Source organism: Mytilus edulis, chromosome 8 (assembly GCF_963676685.1).
Source record: "Mytilus edulis chromosome 8, xbMytEdul2.2, whole genome shotgun sequence".
Lineage (NCBI taxonomy): Eukaryota > Metazoa > Mollusca > Bivalvia > Mytilida > Mytilidae > Mytilus > Mytilus edulis.
Genome location: NC_092351.1, coordinates 60,372,231 through 60,387,933, shown reverse-complemented (window position 1 = coordinate 60,387,933; position 15,703 = coordinate 60,372,231). Strand labels below are relative to the sequence as shown.

General features: G+C 30.0%; 1 protein-coding gene across 3 annotated transcripts in view; it reads right to left on the bottom strand.

Moving 5' to 3' along the window:
• Positions 1–15,703, bottom strand: part of LOC139486009 (protocadherin-9-like) — a 67,963-nt gene that overhangs the window by 25,159 nt on the left and 27,101 nt on the right. The window contains exon 7 of one of the 3 annotated variants that reach the window (XM_071270699.1): positions 9,986–10,056. The gene's annotated coding sequence lies outside the window, so the exon portion shown is untranslated. Of the gene's footprint in view, positions 1–4,034; positions 4,392–8,351; positions 8,484–9,985; positions 10,057–15,703 lie in introns of those variants that run through there. The other 2 variants (XM_071270704.1, XM_071270702.1) reach the window with 2 other exon arrangements.

Below are 15,703 nucleotides of genomic sequence, written 5' to 3'. Positions count from 1 at the left end.
ACAAAATCTCTGCACGTTGACTATTTGACCTCTGAACCTGCAGGTGAGATGAACAAAAATATACAAACCTTCTTGGTGAATTCCCCCTTGCACACTAATCGTAACAAATCCTCAAAGTCAAATAAACAAACAAGTTTTTGCATCTATCTTACACTATCTAATCATACGAAATCTATTCTGATACCTACTATCTTATTACAATATGTACATTTCAGTGACAGATTTATTTGTATGTAATGTCAGATTTAGATCTGATATACACCTCCCCCTCCAGGGTCCCTGACACCCCCTAACAAGGGAGGATATTAGGAAGTATTGTTAATTGCCAATTATACCCACTGGGAATATACAAATATTTTGACAAGTTGGTGATTGGAAGTTTCAAGTTACTGCCAATGGTAAATTAGTTAATTTTGACTGATGGTTTTCTATAATTGAACTGATGAAAATAGAACTTCATTCAACAAATTTGATATATACAAATAAATAATTATTTTTGTACTTTTTTTTACATCAATATTACCAAGAATTTGAAGAAAAAAAATATACTCCATTTCATTGAAAGAAAAAAGGCCACAGAGGTTTTCTATTTTGTGAAGTTTCTGATTAATAACAATATCAATAAGGAGATGGCCAACATACATTTTTAATTGCATACTGTTCGGACGAACCCCCCCCTTGAAAACAAATAAGCACTGTTAAAGTCAACGTTCTGTTCGAATTGTGACTGTTAAAGTCGAGTTCGTGGGTCCAAATATCCCCCCCCCCCCTATGGAAATTCCTGGCTACGGGCCTGGTCAAGCAGAATTATATGGCTTTAAAAATAATCTGATATAAGTTATTCCCCTTTCTGAAAAGCCATACACTGTGTTAAACAGCAATTAAAGGCTAAAGTAGGAAGTACCGTAAGTATAAAACTCTTTAATTGGCATACTAATTGTTTCAGTTTAATGTAGGAATACATGTTTGTTTAGTTGGGTTGGATGGACGTTGAAAGACCATTAAAAAAAAATGAAAGGCATTATATTGTACATAAAACTGTCTTCAACAGCAAAACTTCCCTAAAATGGGGGCAGTACTCATATCCTAAAAATAGTAATCAAATGAAAGGGGGAATAACTCACATCCAGTAAATCTAGTCAGAAAGATGCTGTTACATTGTACTTTTGAGCTTTACTTTTTAGTTGCATACTGTCATATTGTTCATTTAGTATGCAAGATGAACAATTCTGTTCATATTACACTGAATATTAAGCAAACAAACATCAATATGACTATATTGAAATACCTTACATGAAGCGAGTTTAGACCCTGATCTATTGATAGGTTTACTGAAAATAGATCTATTAGTTTATTGATATTCTTTCGGTCTCCCATTATAAACAGTCTGCACTATCATTTAGACCTCTGATCTACCATGGTATAATCAAGCAGGTGTAATCTAGGACTAATACTTCTATTGGTCCACGGTGTAAACTCTTAAAACTAAATATGTTATCCTCAGATTTATAATAGTACATCTTTGGCTACTGCATGAATAATTCTGGTTCATTTTCTAAAAGCAAGACACATGTTTAAAATAGCAGGTATTTGTTATCATCATAATGTACATACCCGTAGCCAGGGGGGGGGTTCGGACAAACCCCCCTTGAAACCAAATAAGCACTGTTAAACAAATTAAAGTCAACGTTCTGTTCAAATTGTGACTGTTAAAGTCGAGTTCATGAGTCCAAATAACCCCCCCATTGGAATTTCCTGGCTACGGGCCTCATGTAAGACAATTTCAATTTTACTAATAATTTTATTACAGACTTTTCCAAAAATGGTTTCACCTACCTAATTTTAATTCTAATTTTAGCAGCATCAATATGTCTAGACCTAAAACTTAGCCTACAATACACGAATATTCAGTTACATAATAAACATGATAAATATTTAAAACAAATAGAGAACTTCCTCAAATATCAGTTTTCCACATATACATGTACTGAAATTTCTATGTTATCTAATAAGAGGTTGATGCTAAGGTTAGGGACTTTTCATGAATTTTTTTTACCAGAATAAAACTTTTTTAGTCATGAAAGTTCCAGCTAAAGGTACAATACTTAAATATTTTAGATATTTGTGAAGGAAAGCTACAAACACGAACAATTAGAGAAAATAAGCCTCAGTGGAATTTTTTTTTATGAAATAAAATGAAAGGAGATATAACCCCCAAAGCAGATCAGTCTATAAGTATACTACTTTAATTTTCCCAACTGAAATAAAATGAAGGAGTTTATACCTAAATACTGATTTAAATAGATATGAGAAGATGTGGTATGTGTGCCAATGAGACAACTCCCCATCCATGTAACAACTTATAAAAGTAAACCATTACAGGTCAAAGTACTGCCTTCAACACGGAGCTTTGGCTCACACCATCACCAAACAGCAAGCTTAATAAAAGGCCCCAAAATTTCTAGTGTAAAATCATTCAAACCAGAAAACTGAATGCCTAAAACTGAGACTCTTTAATGACATAAATCTCTTGATAACAAGATGCAAATCCTTCAAATTCTCTAACTGTAAATATCCAACTGTTTTACACATATTAAAGTGCCATAAAACAATCATTACCCCAGAGGTATTTCACACCCTATGTAAGTGTGGCATGATGTTCTCTGCTATGTAATACATTGTTTATCTTCAGTTACCTTCCTTTTGTGTAATTAAGGGGTAATTTACCTATGACAGGTAGAATGAAATGTCATTTGATCGTCTCAGGTATTTCAATTTTTCAAAAATTATGAATTGTTTGATAATCTGGTAATTTTTATCAATTTGAACATAGGCAGAAAGTATAATTTTCCATGACTTTATTCTAAATATTTAAATTAGAAAGTGAATTTCATTTTTTAATTTCTAAAATTTGCTATAAATGCATAGGAAAATGTATTTCTTTTTTTGTTTAATAATTGTTACATGGCCAAATTTTTCATAAAACCTTGATCATGTTGATAATTCTGCTGTGTGTGTACCCAATTCCAAAGTAAAGCAATTTGATGAGGTTGGGTCCTAATGACCTTGACCATCCAATGATCATGTAAAATAGAAGTATATATCAAAAGTAAAACAAAAGATTTTTATATTCAATTTTGGGTTCAAAGTTTTATAAAAACATTCTAACTTTAGTTTTTCACTATAAACTAAGAACAAAATCTTGATACAATTGGAAAGATATTCCACTTGTCAAAAAGTAATGAAACTAACTAAAAAAACATATGATGATGGAAGTTTTTAACTACCTTGACTGGCTATACAGCCCTCACACGTCCCTAAAAACAAATATCCATGCATCAATGCCTCACACATAGTGTAATGACATACAATACTAGATAATATTCGTTTAATTGATATAACATTGCACAAATAATGATTTATGTACATTAATAACAACTTGTGAAGGTTTTGTTAATTGCCTCTTTGTCTTTGATTGTTTACAGTACAGGAGTGATTAATGTTTGTCACTTATCCAACAACTGTTAATTATCCTTGTCAATATTGTTTTTGTTCCAAAGGGGAGGTAATTCATCAAGAGCCGTAACTCTGCACATCCAATCATAAAGAGAAAAAAAACCCAGAAATTTGAGCATCATACCTTGGCAACCAAACTAATCATTTTCAATCTAATCTAAGGCCATATTTGGACTTTCTAGAACATGTTTAAACTACCTTACAAATGTTTTGACAATTTTTCATACAAATTTAAAAGAGTAATGAAGCAGTTTGCTCCTAATAAATGTTTATGTAATATATAGTTATAAAAAGAACAAAAAAGAACTAGATAGCCTTTAAGGATAATAATATCTCATTGATATAAAAAATGTGATGAAATGGTATGAATGCAAATTTCAAACAGTCAAATTTACAGTGAAGCTATATTCTTTATAATTTTTGAGATGATTGAACAAATAAAAACAACCTTTTTATCAAAAACGAATGTTATAAATTTCATTAAATAAAAAAAAAAAACAATTGAAGAATCAACTTACCTAATCGAAAGACTAATTCCATGAATCTCAAAGTAATTTGGAAAAATAAACAAGCCAAGATAAATTTTTTGTCAAACAAGCTTCATCACGATGACTTAAACCAATGATTATCCTGCTGAGACATATTATCACATTCCACAGAAAACACTTGAAAATTGATGTCTAATTTCCCTGTCTATAACTGGACGAAATTGACAATGTTTAACACCTGCTTAAACATCCAAAAGACTTGAATAATCTGTATCAAATACAAGCTCTGTCAATGAAACCAATTCATTCACTAACTCTAATTACATGCAACTTCCTCAGTCGTTGACTCCTCCCACTCGGCATAGAATGTATAAAAAATGTTTACATTTTCAAGTATTAGCTTTAAGAGACTGCTTTTTCTATTAAGAAACAGCAAAATTGTTGACCTGTTGGCTTTCTCCGATTGTCAAAAGTTCATAGAATTTGGTAGCAACAATCAAGGTTTTTTTTTCTAATGAAAAGTTTTGAAAGAAGATAAAGGATGAAAGAAGTGAAGTATTGTCAAAATTTTCCATTTAACATTATTAGAACTAATTGGTACCTAAGCTGATTTGGTACTTGTACATCCACTTTAAGATTGATTGATTGTTGGTTGCTGTATGTCCAGTAGCAAATATTTCATGCATGTTCATTACAATCCATTTTAAGAACTTATGAAATAGATTATTAATATTTAGGCATATTTGCAAAAAAGTTATCTTTTAAATTTATGAATTTAGAGCATAAAGACAGGAGAATGTGCTTGATATATATGTGTTCAGCAAACATTTTTTGTGAACAACCCATAAAGAATGTAAAACTGCAAAAATTCATGATTGAAAAAAATCCTTTCACACACTGTAACATTGTTAATATCAAAACCTTTCCCAAAGACCTTCAGATAGACACACATTAATCTTACAGATAAATTCATGTCCAAATCCTATCTTAGAAAAATATACAGATAAATCGACAGAGATGAAAACAGAAATCAAGCATGTTTTACATTTTTCAGTGAGTCAATTGTATCTTCTTATCTTCAAATATATCTATCAAATTTCCACCTACTTTGAAGAAATATCATCGATACTCTAACCCCTACCCTTAATTACAAAACTTAAGATTGCTTCTAAAATAAATTATGTCATCAAATCTATGACCCCTGCCCTGCATAACAAAACTTGAAATTGCTACCTAAATACTTTTCTTATAGTAAATATCCGTAACGTCATTATCACACAAAACATGTGTTAAGGTAGATTTCTTCAGATCTATCTTAAATTACCTATACAAGTGCTAATTTCTGGATAATTTGATGTAATTTAGGAAATTTTGTTTTTTGTAGCGGGTGAAAGTGATCTCCGATCCTATGGATCTCTTTCATGTTGTAGTTGACTCCCCTATTAAAAGCTCGTTGACCTACCACTAGTAAATTACAACAACCGGTAGTTATATTTGTGTTGGAAACAGTGAACCTATAATCATATCAAACCTTTAACGATTTTATCAGTCGTATTTATGACATAACTTACTTGACAGAAAAATTTCAAATATCAAAATGTTTTTTATAGCAAAAATAGCAATACAGGCTTAATATTTTACAAATATGACATAATTTGTAAAGTCAAACAAAAATTTTTTTTTTTAAATCTCTTTTTTAGTAAATAAGAAGTACAAATTGTATTGCATGCAAATATGACATAATTTGTAAAGTCTGACGGATCGTTTTCTAATTAAGCTCATAATTAAAATTTTGTACAATATTAATAACTCTACCTAACAAAAAATACTTGACTATATGGTCTCATTTCATAAAATCAATAACAAAACATTTGACATGCGAAAAATTATTATAAACCCATATATTTTTTTTTTTTGTTATAAAAATTGAACAAGTTCTTACTAATGTTAAGTATTTGAATAGATTTAATAACTAATGGCATTTATTATGTTTCTATACAAGACTTCTCATTTGATAGGTTTTTCAAAGTGCGTAACAATCGTTATAGATATGAAACCCAATGTCAATTATCTCAGCCGCATGTTTAAAATTCTAAACAAATTTTCAAAAGCTGTACAATTAAAATACAAGAGCTCAAAATTCAGGGTGCAGAAGTTTTTGAAGTATTTATTTAAGCCTTTTCAATCGCCTGCCATTTGTGTATTGAGACATCTTTCAGCTATTCTGGGTACATTGATGTTAATTTCAATCAAAAACTTCATACAAAATTTAATAATGTCAATTTCAACTTGAAATTGATCATTATAATTGTGTGTTGTCATATTTTGAATGATGGACAGACAGAAGAGACAAGTACTGCACTGTAATGCACCATAAGATGACAACTCGTTATAAGGAACCATGTTCAAACTCATGATATGGAAATACTAATAAACCAGGTTCAAGATCTGACTCTAATGAATTTCTTTTAAAGCATCAATCAGTCAATTTTTTCATTTGTAACTAGTTTTTCACTGCTTCAGAGTAAGAGCGAACAAGATAAGTGCAGAAAGATTTGATACCAGAGGGGGCATCCCCTCTCCCTCATGGAGCAACCAGTGGCAGATCCAGAACATTTCCTCAGGGGGGGTTCACTGACTGACCTAAGGGGGGCCCGCTCCAGTCTTGCTTCAATATTTCCCTATATAATCAACCAAATTTTTCCCACAAAAGGAGGGGGGGCCAGGGCATCCCCTCTCCCTCATGGAGCAACTGATATATGGTTAAAATGCATAGATAACTAAAGTTGTCTTTCTGAGGCAACCCACTCTTACCCCCATTTAATCTTTATGTTTGTGATATTGAGCCACTATGCAATCTTTTAAATACAAGTTTTATCACTGTAACTTTAAACTTTAGACAAAGTTCCCCTAACAAATTTAACTTCTGAAAAAACTTCTTAAAAGAAACAATTTGAAAAGTCAGGTTTGCCAGAAAAAAAAAAGAACATTTAGTGTAGACATGTGCAATATCTCATTCAAAACATACATGAACTGAGAACCATTCACAACTTCCATAAGTCAGCAAAAAGGGACTATTTCCTCTATAAATCAAAAGGATTTTAGGTATTGCAGTTCTAAAACACGAGTCTTAAATTAACCTTCTTTCAACTCTTTTTTCCAAAATCTATTAGCATGAAACCTATTAACTTGAATCATCAGTTAAAAGAGTACTTTCGATCAGTGGGATTTACAAAATATCCATTTTCTTTAATTAAATACAAAATTAAGCAGTAAATAGAAAGTAACAGATTTGTTGAAAAACGAGTGCCTTGCAATCATCGTCTTACATAAACCATAAAAATATAACGATCAGCTGTATTTATTTTGATAATTTCCCTCTTTCTTTTAATTACAAAACACCATGAAACGAAGCCAGTTTAATTTAAGTCTGATGCCGAAAACGTTCCCACATGTTAAGGGTTGAACCAACGTTAGACGCTAGAGACAAAAAATATTAAACAGTTCTTCAACTTTTCATCTCCAATTTAATGAAAGTAATTTTGTGCTGTCATTAATTTATAAACAATTTGAGCTTAGCTAACGTTTCTGATAATAACCAGATTGGCTCCTATTCATTCTGATTATTTTCTTAGGGGAAGACGAAGAATTTGTTACTTATCTACTTACGGAAACCTTCATTTAGATACTTAATTACCCTAATCTGATGCTTTTAGATGGAATTAGAGGATAAGATTGTTTCATTCCTCAAATAATATTACCAAAATAAAATGTTTTCTCACTGAATATGAAAAAAAAATTCTGATATCAAAATGAGTGATTATCTTGAATTTGATATAGTAATTTTCTAATTAAGGTCTATAAATATATTACATCAATATTATTGTATTGACTTTTTTGTTAATGTATAATTTTCTATTGAGTACTGGAATCTTTTACTTAAGATATATAAGATGAAATTAAATTTAAACAAGAATACAAGTTCTCACGTACGATTTTTAAAATTAGAAAATTCTACATGAATTTTGTGTATGCCAAAAACTTTGAATCAACAAGTTTCTTAAAAACTATTTTTTAAATGTAATTTTTTTATATACAGGTTCTGTATGATACCATCCATTTAGAATCAAAATATTGTTAATTAAATTCTAAAATAGTTTTACCTTCATCACATTAATTCATTCCATTATTAGAAATCAAATGCATCCATTTAAGATGAACTAAATAAACTGGTCACCGGTTAAAATGAAGTCACCAGACAGTGTACCAGATCACATCCATATCAAATTAAATTAATTACTAATTAAAATAAAATGTTCTTTGTGGTTTTTAGATAAACTTGCCTACCTTAATTCATACAGCACGCAGTCATAGTATACTCAAACAGGAAATAAATAGAACAGAATAAAAGAAAAACCGCTATATCCACCTCTTCGATTTAAAACTTTAAAGATAGATGCATGCAATATGGGGGACCTCACAACAAAAAACGGTTCAACTCAGAGAAAACTGATATCCATGTCTAATCAACCGACCAATCAAGGATCATTGATTAAAAATAAACAAAACAACAATTTTGACGGGGAGCCCTTTAATAACATACAATCGTGGCAATCAGCATTTATTATTATTTGCTTCCGATTTAAATCTCAGTGACACACAATCGTGACTTGTTTTGTGTCTAGAGAAAAAAGACCTAATCAAAACTGTAGCATAACAGGTACAATGATACAAATAGAAAATTAACCAGGCAAATAAAAACAGCTTGTGGTCAGTGTATTCTTTAGATGGAAATAATCTAAAGTTTATTTTCTTATTGTGTCCAGGTGACAAAAGTTGCACTAATATGTTAAAAAGTTAATCTACTTAAAGGGCCAATTGCAGGTTTAAATATGTTGCTTTCAATCAAAAATCATTTTCTGACCTATTGACTATTACATTATTACAATAGTATTGGTTTATGGGATAAATTCACAGATTTAGCGATTTAAATCCCTGCATGCATGATTTCGGTGACACTTCGAGAGAGAAGGTGAACAAGAGGCTTTGGCCATTCGACAAAAGCTATAAAATTGAAAGCTATTTTACACGAAATACATCAGTTTTTTGTACCTTTTTAAGGATGACATTTAGCGTATTTTTATGACGTTTTGACACAAAGAAACATATTAACGCAGCAAATTATCTTTATAATAAAAGATTTGGTGTGTCAAATGTGACCGTAACATTCACTTAATGAAGTTTTTTTGAAAAGCTTTGTAATAAGTTTGTTTTTTGTTCGTTTTTTTCAAATGTCAACAATTTTTACCCTAGATAACACAAATGTTTAACTAAGAAAGCACAAAAGTACAAAAAGAAGTAAAAATACTGTTTAAATCACCAATTAAACTTATGCACCTAAATACTATAAATAAATTCATTTGTTAGCAGTATTAACTGCACGTGCATGGCTAAAATCTTTGCTTGTATCAGTTGAATCAAATTGGAAAAGCCTGCAACAACTGATTCCGCATAAGATTTCTCAGTAAGAAAACTAATGACGTTGGTTGAAAACAAAACGTGAAATTCCCTCTCATTGTGGTTGATATACTTTTGTGGTCAGTGGTTTTAAAATTAACACATTTTGAGTATACTGTAAACCAACTTATTTTAGCAAATTACTTTATTTCGCGTTTTACCCTTTTTGTTCCACTTTGCGGCTATTTAATTTTGGGATTTTCTTATTTACTTGAGGTAGTTTAAATAATTCACTAAAAGATCCAAGATTAACATATTCACTATTTATTTTAGCGTTATTTTTCTACTCATGAAAGTCGTGAAAATAAATCGCTTGCGAAAATAAGTGGGTTTACAGTAATAGAAAATATAATTTCTTTGGGTACAAAAAGTGGATGGAAGGAACCACTAATTCAACAAAATTAGTACCACAAAAACCATAATACAACAACAGCATATCATTCATTGAAGTTTAATTAACTTACCTGAATTTTCAGTTCTTTCTTTAACAAAGTATTTTCTTTCTATCCAATATAAGGAACATTTATTATCCAATCTGAAAAAATAAATGACATAATTTCCTCATATAATTTCACCATGGTACTGAATTTTAAGCAAAATCTCATATAACAACCTGACCCAAAAATGGTGTAAAAATGCCACCTGACTGCTTAAATACAAGACTAGCAGGCCAATTTTGTCTCCTATCAAATTTTCAACTTTTTGAATAAATTGTCACTTTTCTATTTAAATCAGGATTTGAACCTATTCAAATTCTAATCGTGTGTATTGTTGGCATGATATGCAAATATAAGTTGACCAAAGCAACACTATTTGTCTCCAAATTATAGGGTATCAAATTTAGTATTTCTACATTATGTTAATTTAAAATTTGTCATTGACGGATTGTTTTTCAAAAATTCTTTTAATTCTGGTTAAATTGAACTTGTTTCAAAATATTTAGAAAAATCATTTATTTCAGAAGTGTACAACAACTCAGCGTGTTCATTTCTTTTGAGGAAAGCTATAATTAGACGACTTTTCACCTTTTTTGACAGAAAATATAAATATCAACTCTATTAAAATGTTTTACATTATTATAGAAAATAACTCGACACCCTACGAAAAAAGGGTTTAAATAATTCCGCATTGTGATTGTTACGGCTTTTAGAATATTTTACCAAAGGGAACAGTACTCTCTAATTATGACGTGTTCGATCATACAATCATTAACATATAAAGACCGTTCGAAGTAAATGGCCCAAACATGTATATGGAATAACAAAGGCTCTGTTAGATACTGCCTTAAGGGTTGAAATACAATAATTCCAAAAGAAATCTGATTTGACCATTCCGTTTCTCAGGCCAAATTTAAAGTTCAAAATGAACAAGAATGTGTCCTCAGTACACGAATGCCCCACTCACACTATCATTTTTTATGTTCAGTGGACCGTGACATTGGGATAAAAACTCTAATTTGGCATTGAAATTAGAAAGATCATATCATAGGGAACATGTGTACTAAGTTTGAAGTTGATTGGACTTCAACTTCATCAAAAACTACCTTGACCAAAAACTTTAACCTGAAGCGGGACAGACGGACGAACGAACAGATGGACGAACGGATGCACAGACCAGAAAACATAATGCCCCTCTACTAGCGTAGGTGGGGCATAAAAAATAAATTGATTGATTGGTGTTTGGTTAACACCCCATGAGCACAAAAAAGCTATATTGCGCTGTTAAAAAATAAAGAGAAAGAATCTTTTTGTAAATTGTGTATAGGGAAAGTCAAATTGTTATGAAGGTACATACCCTGCTTTCCTGACCTTGAATTATTCATGAATATTCATGAACAATTCATGAATATTCATGAATAATATTCATGAATGTTCATGAATATTCAAGGTAACAGTTCATGAATATTCATGAATATTCATGAATGTTAAATGGCACCTTGAATATACATGAATATTGTTTGAACTGAATAAGCTTGAATATACATGAATATTGTATGAACTGAATAACCAAGAATTAACATGAATAATTATCTATAGAATATTCATGAAAATGAAATAGGATGTCTTTGAATAATGCATGATAGAATATTCTAGAATCACCATGAATGATAGAATATCATATCTATCCCAATATTGAATGCTAAATACATACTCTAGAATAACCTTGAATGTGAATATTTCATGAATATTGAATGGTTGAATATTCTAGAATAACCATGAATATTGAATGGTTGAATATTCTAGAATAACCATGAATATTGTCATTTGAATGGTTGAATAATCTAGAATAACCATGAATATTGAATGGTTGAATATTCTAGATTAACCATGAATATTGAAATAAGTGTCCTTGAGAGGTTTTTTGAAAACCAAAAGCAAATACAGACATTTAAGTTTAAAATATTTTTTAATCATTTAATCATGATACAAATGTAGCTGTGAAATATGAATTTACAATCACTTTCATTAAGATCTAGCAAAATTGTACACTATTTGATCTAGGATTTAATCCAAACCCTTCCTTAATCTATGTGTTTTCAGATCTATTTTTAAACTGAAGACAGACAAATCTAATGGAGCAAAGTGATAATCATACATAATTTTTACTTATTTGCAGATATTTTTTTTAGTCTGATAGCTTTTTGAACATTTAGCAGTTTAGTAATTTTGCAATAATATCTTTTTCTCGATTCTCTGGTCATTGTTCTAAAATTGTCATTGTCAAAAGTTCTTATGTACATGTAGGCCTATCTTATGCTGGCTTGACTTCGTGCTTTGCATTGGCTTTTCTTCCTTTCATACTATGCTCAACCCTGCGAAATGATTATGAATAGTTCATGAATGTTCATGGATGATTCATGAATGATTCATGAACATAATTCATGAATTGTTCATAAAAGATTCATGAACAGTTAATGAACTAGACATGAACTACAAATGGACAAGCACGTTCATGAACCAGTGAATAATGAACTATTCATGAACAGAAAGTGTTCATGAACTCCTTGGTTCATTAAAGTTCATGAACAAAAATAGTTCTTGAACTTTTATTATTCATGAATTGTTCATGATTTTATAGTTCATGAACACGCTTGTCCATTTGTAGTTCATGTCCTGTTCATGTATAGTTCATGAATTTTTTATGAATGATTCATGAATTTGTTCATGAACCATACCAGTCCATGAATCATTCATGAACACATGAACTACTGTGTTTATGAACTGTTCATTAGTAATTTAATTCATGAACATTGTTTGTCCACTTGTAGTTCATGAACTGTTCATCTAAAGTTCATGAAATAATTTAAAAGGATTTTTTTGAATTTTCATTTTTTGTGTTATTATCATAAGTAAACTTCTCTTCCTGTCTGTAATTAAAATTGCTGTATCAGGACTTCCAACTAGAAATGCTAAATAACATCTTGGTGCAGTTGTTCTGCTTGAAATTCTTCACAGTTGAACAGATCTTTTAATCAATAAATGCATCTGAGTTTCCCCCTGCAAAATCAAAAATCACTCCACAAAGAATCAAAAGTCCTTGATATTTGTTTTTATAAATAAACACTCAAGATTAAACAGTTTCTAACAGGTATAATACAATGTAATAATTTAATTTAATAAATGTTGTTTTTATTAAAATATCAATAGAGTAAGATTAATAACATGAATATCACTTCAGCCTTTTCATGACATTTCAAATAATGTACCTACCCCCCTTTTTCCCCTTTTAATTTACCCACACACAATCATAAGAGTGGCTGAAGCATGAATTATTTTTACCTTGAAATACAATATATTGTACAAATCTATCAGTTATTCCTGAATGGAAATCATTAAACTAACACTGTAAAATGTAAAGGCTACTTTCTGGTGTTTTATATTTATTTTAATTAATCAATAATTATTATAAAATGCTTCAAAATATAGTTATTCAGCAAAAAAATATAATCAAAATATATATAATTTACTTATCTGATAACAAATCTGCTTTGTTTTGACAGCTATATTACTTCACTCCTCATCAAACATCTTCATTTGTATTGTAAGCGTCAAAAACATCATTTTGCTGACGTCATTATGACGTTTTTCTATTCCCAGTCACTTGTAATCATTTGTCTACATTGTAATCTTTTGTCAAAGTCATTGAAGCGTTTTACAATAGGTAAACGTAATTCATTAATAATGATAATTATTGACACCAGTCTGCAATGTTTGGGAAAGAATGAATTGTCATTAATCTGTGCTTTTTTTCCAAGTTCCTCTATGTGCTGTATGATGGTTAAGAAAGGCACATGTTTGAACTTTGAGAGACAATCAGAAATTACATCTTTAGAAGAAAGAAATTAAGTTTACCAAATTTGTCATGATTGTAAGAACGAAACATGAGAAACATCTCCAGCTCAAAGTAAGTTACAAAACTTCAAAGTTAGTCCCAAATTTTGTATGACTCTAAAAATGTAACACTCGTCTGGCGTAGTATGAAAAAAAGAAAAAGGTGCTGAGCTAATTTCTGTTGTTAAATGATTTTTTTTTAATGATTATTTTATTTTCTTTAATTTACCACAAAAAGAGAGATATTTTATTTTTTCATATTTTATTTTTTTCTCCAACTTTTTCTCTTTCTCCCAGCCTTCCTCTCCTTTCTCCTACCCCCTTTCTCCTTTCTCCTACACCCTTCCTCCCTGTCTCCCTTACCCCTGTCCTCCCCCTCATACATGTATTTACACTTTTGCTATTCAACTGAATTTTGTCTCAAAATGATCTCAAGATCTGTAAATGAATAAACTGGAGGTCATGCTAAAAGCACTTTAATTGTGATGTCATGAAACAATGTAATGGATGTCAAATTTATAATTTTTTTTATAAACTTTATGTATTCATTTATTCATTAAAAGTTCATAAAATGCTCATGAACATGTGTTATGAACAATTTATGAACATTATGAACTGACTTACAGTTCATTAAAGTTCAGAAAATATTCATGAACTGCATTTTATGAACTATTCATGAACTAAATTCATGAACGAAACTTAATGAACTCATTATGAACAGTCATGCATTGTTCATGAACATTCATGAACAGTTCATGGTGGTTCATCAGTTCATGAATTTCATCTCGCAGGGGTAATAAATAATAATTCATGTGAAAAAAAAAGAAAATTTACAATGTTTATTTTATGATCATGGTAATTAATAAAATTAAATTTAAAATACCTTACATGTTTTGTATTAAGATGTTATGAATATCACCTACATGAGCTACAATGTATCTATTAAAATTATCATATATTTTTTTCATTTAACTGTGGAATACATACATGTACATGTATGTTATTCAGCATCAACAATCAAGTAAAAATATACATACAAAAGTCCTAGAACAAATTTCATTATCAATTTTTATGCCGTTTGCCACAAATAATTCTGAGTCATTATCATGCAGCTTTATTCATGCTTATTCATGTTTGTCACACAATGGAAAAATATTCTAAGTCCAAAATTTATTCCTCATTATTCATTCTTATTCATGAAATGTATGCAAAAAAATTCTAAGTCCAAACATTCATTCTTATTCATGTTTATTCATATTGACAAAAAGGGTTTTATTACCACAAAAAACTATTTTGAATGAAGGAAACTTGATTATACTATGATATAGTAAGTGACTAGCATTTTAAGAACATTTATTTGTTGTCTCCAAACAGTTATTAAGAATTCATGTATATTCCACTTAATTCATTTTTCATATTCATGAATAATTTTGACACTGGAATAGTAACCATGAATGGAAGTGGAATATTCATGAATATTCATGAATATTCTACTTTATTCATGAATACATGAATATCATGAAAGCAGGGAAAGATCGCATTGAAGGAAGTGTTGATTATTGCTGTGTTTCATCTTGAAAGTTGCTTTTAATCTGAACTAAAAGCTTAACAAATTATATGGCTATATCATTAAGCCAGACCGGTGAAGTTTTCAAAATTTTACATCATTCACGAAAAAAGAAATGTGGGGTATTTGCTACTGAAATAGCAACTTATACTGATTACAAAAACAAAGAAAAAAACATATATTTATAATCTAAACAATATAACTTAAACAAAATAATGAACCTAGAACTGCTAATTTGTGACAAAAAATAAACAAAACCCAAACCAATTTACAATTATTCAGTA